At 43.9% G+C, this 10,912-nt stretch overlaps 1 pseudogene; it reads left to right on the plus strand.

Moving 5' to 3' along the window:
- The first annotated feature begins 8,855 nt into the window (after window positions 1–8,855).
- On the plus strand, window positions 8,856–9,522 carry LOC142442325 (AP-5 complex subunit sigma-1 pseudogene; annotated as a pseudogene).
- The last annotated feature ends 1,390 nt before the right edge of the window (window positions 9,523–10,912 follow it).

Here is a 10,912-nt window from a genome sequence, read left to right on the forward strand (position 1 = left end):
GGTGAGCCTGACCTTTCTTGTCTCTCATTCTTTGATAATCGAACCAGTGTGAGGCTGCCTTGCTTGTTCTGTGCCTCAATTTACAGGCTATACTACCTGTGGGATGCCTAGACTGTGTCGCTGGAAGTTGAGGTCCCTTTAAGACCACACGATTGGAATTTACATTTCTTGAGCTGGGGACTGACAGTTGGTGACCTGCCTTGTTCTTTGCTGCCTATACTGGGATAGCCTAGCTCTCTCTACAGAGGACTACCTGTGGCCCTCAGATTTCAAGGACTGCCAGTGTCTCACAACTCTCTCACGGGAGTGAGTTGCACTGAGCCATTTGTAGCGCTTTATAATTTAACTGTTCATTTCTTATATTATATATCTATCTGTATATAATTTAACAGTTAATTTCTTGTGATATATATAATTATTATTAGCAATCTGGTTTTGTCCCGCTATAGAACTATATCTAACAAACTGAATATTTTTAGAATTTCTGTGTTTTCCCTTCTAATAGGAAGAAATCATTGTGAAGCAATAGTGAAATGAGCCAAAACTTTGACGTCAATTTAAGATCCAAATTCTGGCACTGCTTTTTCTAGTATGTGTGACCTTTGACATATTTGTTACCCTTTCTCTGTCTCTGAACTTCAGTTCCATGCCTATAAGGTGAGGGACTGAGCAATTCTGTTTTCACAGATTGGTTAGGCCTAACTAGAAATGTCCATAAAGGACCCAACATGGCGCCTGGCACAGGGTAGGTGCTCAGCAATGCATCCTTATTACCTCGGCGGTGTCCTTATGTTTTCCATAGCCACTTTGCAAGGATCAATTTTTTCTATTTTAATGTCCATTAAATTATGTTTGATACATAGAAACCACAGAGAGGACTCTATGATGGTCACTGTGTTAGTCTGGGTTGACCAGATAAATTCATAGATAGTCATATATATATAAGAAAGAGCTTATATATAAGAGCAATTGAAAATTGAGAAAACATCCCAGGCCAGTCCAGATCAAGTCCATAAGTCCAATATTAGCCCATATGTCCAATACCAATGTATAAATCCTTTTTCAGACTTATGAAACCCATGCAATGACACTGAATGCAGGAAGATCACAGGCCAGTGGGTGGAGAGTCTTGTAGATCCAGTGGCGGTGCTGGCAGGAGTCTCCACGTGGCTCCTTCAGCTCCAGGGTTCTGGCTACATCACTGTAGCTCCATCAGGCTCATTGTCAGTAATATCTTGCAGGGAGTGAGCACGTGTCCCGCCTCCAGTGAGCTATTTATCTCCTTAGCACCTCCAAATGAGGTCATCAAGCTGCCACCTGATTGACAGGATAAACTCCACTCCTTCACTCTTAATACTCTCAAATTGACTACAGATTATTTAACTACCACAGTCCCCATGATATTATTTACTCTTGTTAGCTACATTTGAGTTGGCCCCTTATTCATGGGAACCCTATGAACAACTGAACAAAATGTTGCCCTATCTGCATCACTGCCATGATTAGATGTATATAGAGCTGCTTTGGAAGGTAGATTGTCATACCCTTCTTCCTAGTCTATATTAGTCTGCAAGCACCACTGAAACCTGTTCAACATCAGAGCAACATGCAATTTACCCCTGACATACAAGAGGTAGCTGCATATAAGGTGAATTACCCAAGAAGTAAACCAGAGTTTCTTACCATGGAAGGTTAAACTTTTACCACTGAAACACCAATATCAGGATATTAACATTTCCCATACTGTAGAGTGGATTTCGTAGCAGCAACACTGTTGACATTTGAGCCTGGACTATTCCTTGTTGTAAGGGACTATCCTGTGAATTATGAGATGGTTAGTCATATCTCCATTCAAGAATCAAAAGAAGATGGAAAGAATACACAGAGTCCCTGTACCAAAAAAAAGTGGTCAACATTGAAACAGTTCAAGAAGTTGTGCATGATCAAGAGCCTAGAGTAGCAAAGGATGGCATTCAAGCTTCACTGAAAGCGTTAGTGAAAACACGTGGTTCCGGGAATTTGAGGGATACCCGTGAAGTATCTTTAAAACTGATAGAATACTGGAAGCACTTACAAATCTATGCCAAGGTATAGATTATGGATGACAGTTATCCGACCAATCAATTGGAGGAAATCCATATTTCTGCCCATCCCAAAGAAAAAAATTATTCAACAGAATCAAGGAAATAATTTTAAAAACTATTAATATTACACACAAGTATAATTTTGCAAAAGGTTCAATCCAGAATCAGAGAAGCACACGAAATGAGGGCTATCACTTTTGATGCTAGATGGATTCTGGCTGGAAGCAGAGAATAGCAGAATGATGGGGTAGTCACCTGACCTGGTGTCAATTTGAGGATTAAGAGGGTAGGGGTGGAGTCTAGGCTGTTAATCTGGAGACAGCCAATGAGACTTCTGTGTGGGCGTGGCCTTCTCCTGAGAATTCTGGGAAACCTGGTATTTCCTCCTTGGAGGTAAGAGAGACTCTCTGCTATTCCCTGGGAGACATAGCAGCTGACAAGACACATGAACCCACCCTATTGCAGAAACCCCTGCCAGCGCTGAGATGTTTCCAATGACACTGGATCCAAAGACTTTCTACTCACTGGCATGTTATCTTCTACATTTGGCATCATTACATGTGTTCCGTGAGTCTGAAAAGGATATATGGACCTGATCTGGACTGCATATAAATCTCTTTCTTATACACACATGTGTGTCCATGGGTTTGTTTCTTTAGTCTACCCATACTAACACATATGTTTACTTGTGTTTACCGACTGTGCAAAAGCATTTGATTGTGTAAATCATAACAAACTATGGAGAGCATTGAGAAGAATGAGAATTCCAGCACACTGTGGAAAACCTCCTGCAAAACCTGTGCATAGACCAACCTCAACAAAGGCTGTTTGATGGACTTAAACATGCTGTTGCTCTCAAGGATGACTCCGAACATGTCTTTCTGTTTATACAAAAGGTTTCCATGAGTCAGAGTTGAATCAATTACATTTACTTATGCATTTATTCATCTATTTATATCAACTATCAATAAACTATAACTTTTAAGTATTTGGTTCTAGCTGGATCAAATAGTCTATGCTTACAAAATGAGATTTTGGTAGTTTGGTTCATCATCTGTGTCGAAGTCAGGAAGTAATTATATGTAGGTAGGAGCTCAATGAGATGAATGGACATTGTTACTGCAACGACGGGGTCAAATACAGTAATGATTGTGAGGATGGTACCAGAGCAGGCAGCGTCATATCCCGTTATCCATAGAACACTGTGAGCTGGAATCGACCCAGTGACACCTAATAACAACAGGGCCTATGAATGAGGATGGAAGGACAATCTTTAAACTCTCAGGGAGCTTGAGTGAGTAATGAGTTCCATGATGGCAATTTGATGTAAGAAAGGGCTGAGAGTCTCTCACCTCTTTCCAAGGGACTTTGCCTAAACCCTATTTATAGGCATTTTACTGCTCATCACTGAAATTTAATTCCTGGAGCAGCTGTTTAAACATTGTCAGTGTGGAATGCTGGAATTCAAAACGAAAAGCAAAGGGCAAAGTTTCCAATTATGGCCACAGGGAGCACCCAGGAAGCTCATAAATAGGATTTCTCAAAGAAGCGACTTTTCAAGGGTCCAACTTGAAGCAGTGTAACCTAAGAGAACTGTGGATATCCATTGAAATGCCATCTCTTCTTATTAAAACAATCTCATGAAAATTGTCACTTAAAATCTTATGAAAATCTAAGGAAAACATGATTTGCAGAAATAAGGAAATACAATAATAGTGTGATAGATAATGTTGTATGCTAACTTAGCTGGACTATGGCTCTCAGTGGTTTGACAGTTATGTAAAGATGCAGTTTGGCAGTTATGTGATGACATAGTTGGGCTGTTGTGCAATCATCCTCCATGCTTTGATCTGATGTGATCAGCCAGTCAGTCATGAAGGGAGTTTCTTGTGGCATGGGGCCAGCATCCAATGGACATTCTAGCAAAACTTGCTCACTTGCTCTAGAACTGCCTCTTGTTCAACCTCATCTAATATCCTGCCACCTTAAGCTTATCTGCCCATTTTGGGTTCATCATATTATTCAGCTATGAGCCAGCTGCCTGCTATTTGGTCTTGCATTTGTCAGCTCCTAACGCTGTAAGAGTCAGGAGTAGCCTCCAATCTAATGCCTGAGTCTCACCGGCTTGAAACTTGCTAACCTCTGCCGTCATATCTTTGAGATACAATCTTTTATTATATCAAGACCATTTTACTTAATTTCACCTGTTTAACAAACATACTTGGACTATAAGTACACACAGAAAGAAGTTAACATTTAGGGCACCAAAATGTATGTTGGGCAGTTTAATGCACCATGATCAAGTAAGATTCCTGACAGGTAGAAGAGGATGGTTCAACTTTGGAAAAGCTACCGATGTAAGCAACCATATAGCAAATGATAGTAACTACATGATCATATTGATTGATGCAGGTCAACTGTCCGCTTTTAGGTTAGCAGCCCATTGTAAATCCCTCTAGCCCTCCAGGTTCTGAAAGCTATGCACTAGAAGCTCTGTATTAAACCCATATAGAACAATGTTGTTGTTAGGTTCCATTGAGTCAGTTCAATTCATAGCAACCCTGCGAATAACAGAATGAAACACTACCTGGTTCTGAACCATCCTCAGACCCAGTGTTATATTTGAGTCCATCTCTGCAGCTGCTGTATCGATCCACCTTTTCTAGTGTCTCCCTCTTTGTTGCTGCCCCCAACTTTACCCAGCATAGTGCCCTTTTAAAGGGACTGGCCTCTCCTGATAATTGATTCAAAGTAGGTGCGATGAAATCTTGCCATCCTTCTTTAAGAAGCATTCTAGCTGTCCTTCTTCCAAGACAGATTTATTTGTTCTTTTGAAAATCCATGGTGCTTTCAATATTCTTCGCCAGCAATATAAAACTATAGTAGATGATAAAACAACATAAGGGGGGTTGCAGAGGAGGAGTGGTATGGAAGTCGATTTTGTGTGTTACTAAAGTTAAATGGGTATCAGTTTAAACAAGGTTGTTATAAATTTAATACAGTAAATGTAATAACTTATACAAGAGAAAATACCAAAAGTATCTTATATAAAAAGAAAAGAGCAAGTGATATTAGTCGGGCAGAGTTTCTATGAGATCGCTGGGACTACAGCCCTTTTGCTGGTAATGGCAGTGTTGCACAACAAAAGTGTAGAACAAGGATTTCCATATGACCAAGTCTTGGAATAGTCTCTCTACTCCAGTCCATGTGGTGATAACGTCTATATTACTAGAGAGGATTTAGAGAACGGGGATAATGGCCTAGTATGTCTTAAGTGCTTTCTCATCACAAAAAGGACTTATGACAAAGCTCAGTTCATGTATAGGTCACCCCTTTAACCAACAAATAACTAGTTAAATGCTGAAGAAGGCCTTTTTTCTCTCACACCGCTATGGAATCAATTCTGACTCATAGAGACCCTATAGCACAGTGGTTCTCAACCTTCCTAAAGCTGCAACTCTTTAATGCAGTTCCTCATGTTGTGGTGATACCCCCAACCATAAAAATTATTTTCTTTGCTACTTCATAACTGCAATTGTGCTACTTTATGAATCGGGCAACACCTGTGAAATGGCCATATGACCCCCAAAGGGGTCGTGCCCCACAGATTGAGAACTACTGCATAGGAGAAGAAAAAAATTATAACTGTAGCTATAGAAGTAGAATGCCCCATCTCTCTCCTAAAGAGTGGCTGGTGGTTTCAAACCACTGACCTTGTGGTTAGCAGTCCAATATGTAACCATGAAGCCAGAGGTCTTAAGAATCCAAATGTGAACATAAATTAAACTGGAAGGGACAAATATCAAGCTGTAGGTCTCTTCATAGGACAATGATTTTGTGACTTACTGTTCCATTAGGCTGGGGATTCCTTCCATCAAAAATCTTATATCTTTAATTAAAGAAGCCAGCAATGACATGACATGTCTAATTTTCTAATTTACAATGTTGAATTATAATTATTCCTAATTTACCATCTGAAATTTAAAGGAATATCATTTTAAACTATTGCTTACTTTCCCTCCATTTCCTTTTTATATCATACACTTAATTACTTCAATATCTTATAACAGTATCGTATACCTCAAAATCATTATTATTACTTAGCAAAAAGGGGATTATATTTTCAGCTTGGTAATTAAGATTATTAACATTAGTCCTTCCTTTGAAATTTAACATTGCCTTTCCTATTCTGTAATTAAGAATACTATCTTCATTGGCTGGACTGAGCCCCACTTCTACACTAACCTGGCCTCCTCAGTGTTGTCCTTATTTGCATACATTTTCTATTTGCATGTATTTATATGTGTGTCAGACAGGGTTCTCTAGAGAAAAAAACCACAATGCTAATAATTTTATATATATTTATACAGATAGATAGATAATATAAGAAATAAAGAGTTAATTAAATTGTAAAGCAGTACAAATGGCTCAGTGCAACTCGCTCCCACAAGACAGTTGTGAGACACTAGCAGTCCTTCAAGTCTTGAGGGCCGCCAGGTAGTCCTCTGTAGAGAAATTCAGGCTATCCAGGCACAGGAAGCAAATAGCAAGGCAGGTCACCAACAGTCAGACAGGTGACAGAGTCTGACAGTCCCCAGATCAAGAGATGTAAATTCCAATGGTGTGGAGAAGCAAGTCTTGAAGGAAACACAAATTACAATGACACAGTCCGTGGGTTAGGTGTCCCACAGGTACTGTAGCTTGCAAATGGAGGCACAGAACAAGCAAGGCAGCTGCACACTGGTCTGATCATCAAAGAGACAAGAAAGGCAAGGTTTGCCAAGCTATGTATCTCTCCACCCTTCAATTAATCCCACATGTGTTTATCGGCCAGGTTGGCACAATAAACTAACTACCTCATATGCATACATTGTGTCATGTATGTCTTTCATAGAGGGCATATATTACCTGAACTCACTGTCATCAAGTCAATCCCTACTACTGTTGACCCTACAGGACAGAGTAGAACTGCCCCACAGGATTGCCCATGCTATCAGTCTTCATGGAAACAGGCTGACTCATCTTTCTTGGACAGAATACTAATAGGTTTGAACATTTGACCTTTTGGTCAGCATTCAACTACTTTAAACTTAGCACCAGATTTTAACATTGGTAAAATGGAACACCAGCGGGACACCATTGATAAGACTCATATCCTGGTGAAATAGCCACATGGCAGCCGAAACCGTATACCCTAGCTTGTCATGCATTCTTTCAAAAACTCAGGACTTTTTTAAAATGCCACGGGACAGGGGGAAAATTGTTAAAAATTGGTACTGTCCCACCAAAAGCGGGACGTTTTATCACCTGAGGGCTCTTAATAAAAAGAAATGGAGTCTGCTTATGGTTTCTACATAGCTAGACATTAATTAAATAAGAAAGAGAGGTTTAAAAGTGATGGGATCCAAGAATATGAACATTTCTTTTCAATATTCTTTATGTTCCAAGATTAAAAGACAAACAGCCAAGGGAAGAAGGTGAGGAGCCAAAGGGGCTAATTTTGTATGGAAATATCGAGTGATTTGCCTGATGAGGGTCTAAGTCTGGATTTTTCTGTGTTTGGTTTTATAAAAGACGAATGAAGCCGCGCTCCAGGGGGAGTTGATGTCAAGTGTTTACGTCTGGTGGTGATGCTTTCAGTACTTTCACAATGTCCCCTTACTCCTGCTCAAAGGTAAAGCATCTGTAATCATTCTTCCACTAAAATGATCTTAAAAACAGAAACCCTGACTTCCGGGAAGATGGCAATGGAGTGACACATACCAGAGATACTCCACAAAATTCAGCCCAGGAGCATTGTTTAGAAAGAAATTTAATGCTGGTGGAACACAGGAGGAGCATCATAAAGATAAGCAGGCACACATCCACGGGGTTTTGAGAGGCTGGGGGCTTCTGTCTTACCTCAGTGGAAGCTGGCTGGGGCTTGACCTTGGCCCTGCCACTGTCTCTGCAGGAGCTGCGACCATTTGGAGCCCGTAGAGGAGCTTGGTCTCAACACAGCTGCAGTTGGCCCCTGCTTACTTCAGCACAGGGACTGGACCCTTGCAGCTCCACAGGCAGGGATCGTGGTTCAGCAACATTGTTGTTTTTGTTTCCCTCTTTTCTATATCCCCACACAGTCTAAGCCTGGGGTCCTCCAAATACGGCCTGTAGGCCACATGCGGCCCACTGAGGACATTTATCTGGCCCGCCAGGTGTTTTTGCCCCATTTTGTTTTTACTTCAAAATAAGATATGTGCCAGACCTTTGCTGGAGCTTAAGGGGCGAAGAACAAGGATCTGCCTGCTAATTGGCTAGCTGGAAAACTCAGCCCACCCTGCATAGCTGCTCAGGCTTGTCTTGCTCATTGTCTACCCACAGGCCCACAAGGCTGGGAGGAATCTCCGCCAATCCGAACCTAGCCGGCTGATGACACCGCCGCTGGGAGGAGAGTTCTGCAAAGCGCCTGTGGGGCGAGAGTCTGTGACGACTTCAAGCTGGCAATCAGCTTACCCTTTCTGCAAGTGACCAGTGCGGACCCCACCCCACTAGGATTGGGGCTGGGGTCTGTGATTCAACGGTGAATGTTGCCCACGGCCTATGATCAGTTGTCGGAAATAAGTTCCATGCAACCACCTGCCACAACCCAGACCGGACTGCCCCACCCACTGTGTGCACACAGGCTCGTGCGTGTGCCCAAACCAGTGTGCGCAGGGGCCAAAGGGCTACACAGCTGCCATTGCTCACTCTGCTGCCCAGGGGAATGGCCTGTTACTGAAAGTCCACTGTCTCATGGGGGAAGGCCCTTGCCTGGGATCCACGGTCCATGCCTTACTCACCCACACCCTGTGGGCCCGAATGACGAAGACACAGGCTTTTGCCAGTGCTCTACTCCTGTGTCTTTGGTGTCGAGATGTCACCTGATGACCCAAGGCCAAACGTGCCAAGAGGGACAGACTCCTCTGCAAGGAGCAGATCTTGGTCGTTGCCAGACAGGCGGAGTCTTATGTGCCAGCTGCAGCAGTTGGCATCCGGCCATTCATCGGTGGACCTGCAGCCTCCGTCATCCTCAGATGAACCAACGTCCCTGAATGATATCCCACATAGGGCCTTCCGCCTGGCAGCAGGGGGTCCCTTTCTGGGAACCCTGGACAGTGGTGTGGCTGGGGTGCTCTCCTTAGGCTTTGCGCTGGTCCTGGATGCCCATGAGAAACTGCTTCTGGCTGAGAGTGCCCTTTGACTACTAGAACGCCTCCTCTCTTACCACCTCTGCCTGCTGGTCCCTGGCACCAACCTTCTGCTATGGGCGAACTGCATCGAGGCCATCCTCACCCGCTTGCTGCACCATGGTCAGCTGCTCTTCCTCCATGACCAGTTCATTCAGGGCCTGGAGAAGGAACTCAGCACTGCCTGGGCCCCTCTGACCCGCTCCCTAGAGATAGGCTGCCCGAGAGAGTAGGGATGGAGGACAGAGGACTGGCACAGTCAGATGAAATGTGGTCTCTGCCTTCCACTCACCCTGCACCTAGCTCTGATGTGCTGCCCCACACAGGACAAACGGACAAGCCAGGGCTCCAGAACCACAGCGCATTCTGGGTCCCGAGCAGGGGCATGACTGATTCCAACCCCGTGTTGAACCCAACTGCTGCTACACTCACTTCCCCCTTTCTGACCTCCCAACCCGCCCCTGACAGTGGCTCGGGCCAGGACAGCGAGGGGGTTCTGCTCTGCACACTGCCTGCTTCACCTTCTCAAAGCAATGGGCATGCCAGTGAGTCTGGGGGCACTGTGCCTCCCACACGGACAGGTTCTGACTTGGCACCCCCTGTGGCAATAGCAACATGGATAGTTGTCAGCAAGGCCAGATCAGCACCAGTTCCCACCACACTTCAGAAGCATGCCTCTGTGGGAGGATTTTGTTGATTCTTAGGTTCTGACCCATGTCTCCAGAAAATCCTGGCTTCCCCCCTCCCAGCTCTCTGCCACCCCCATCTGCAAGGGAAGAAGGCACCAGTCAGGTAGGTACAAGCAGCCTGGCCTCAGCATTGCCGGCATTCTCATTTTGAATGAAAAAACTCGGCCTGTGTGATCTCACCCTCTGTTTCCACAGCCTAAGTAATGCAGGTCTTCTTTTGAGGGAGTGGGAGAAGGATGAGGCGTTTTTCCCATATAGAGTGGCTCAGAACCTGATATGGGGTCACAGTGAGTCTGAATGCACCCCTGGCATTGGGTTTGGAGTTGCTTTGTGAGTGAGCACCTCTCTGGATGGGGATCTGAATAAATTCATTGTTGCCTTCACCTCTCAAAAAAAAAAAGATATGTGCAGTGTACATAGGAATTTGTTCATAGTTTAAAAAAACAAAACAAAACTATAGTCCAGGCCTACAACAGGTTTGAGGGACAGTCAACTGACACCCTGTTTAAAAAGTGTGAGGAACTCTGGTCTAAGCAGTCTTACTTTTAATTTTTTCCCCTCCTCTTTGTATCTTTCTTGTTCTCTCACACTCCACTGATGGCCTCAAAACCACTCCCCTTAGCCCAGGGCATTTACCCCTACACCACATCCAGCTAGGTGAGCTCCACCCTGTGTAGCTAGCCCAAGGCTAGGGAAATCCCTACTTTTCCTCCAGGGGATACTCTGCCCAACTTCTCACCAGGGAATTCCTGCCTGTGTACCTAGGGGCATAGGCAGCTTGGCAAATACTAGTCAATATTACAAGCTGTTGCAGGAACCTCTGGCCAACATCCACAACACAAAAGCAGGCAAACCACCAGCCTTCTGGGGCACTCCCCTGACAGGGAAGCCACAGGAGGATAAAGTGGTAGGGTAACTGCAGAGTGAAATTAAC

This window comes from Tenrec ecaudatus, chromosome 3 (genome assembly GCF_050624435.1).
Source record: "Tenrec ecaudatus isolate mTenEca1 chromosome 3, mTenEca1.hap1, whole genome shotgun sequence".
NCBI lineage: Eukaryota > Metazoa > Chordata > Mammalia > Afrosoricida > Tenrecidae > Tenrec > Tenrec ecaudatus.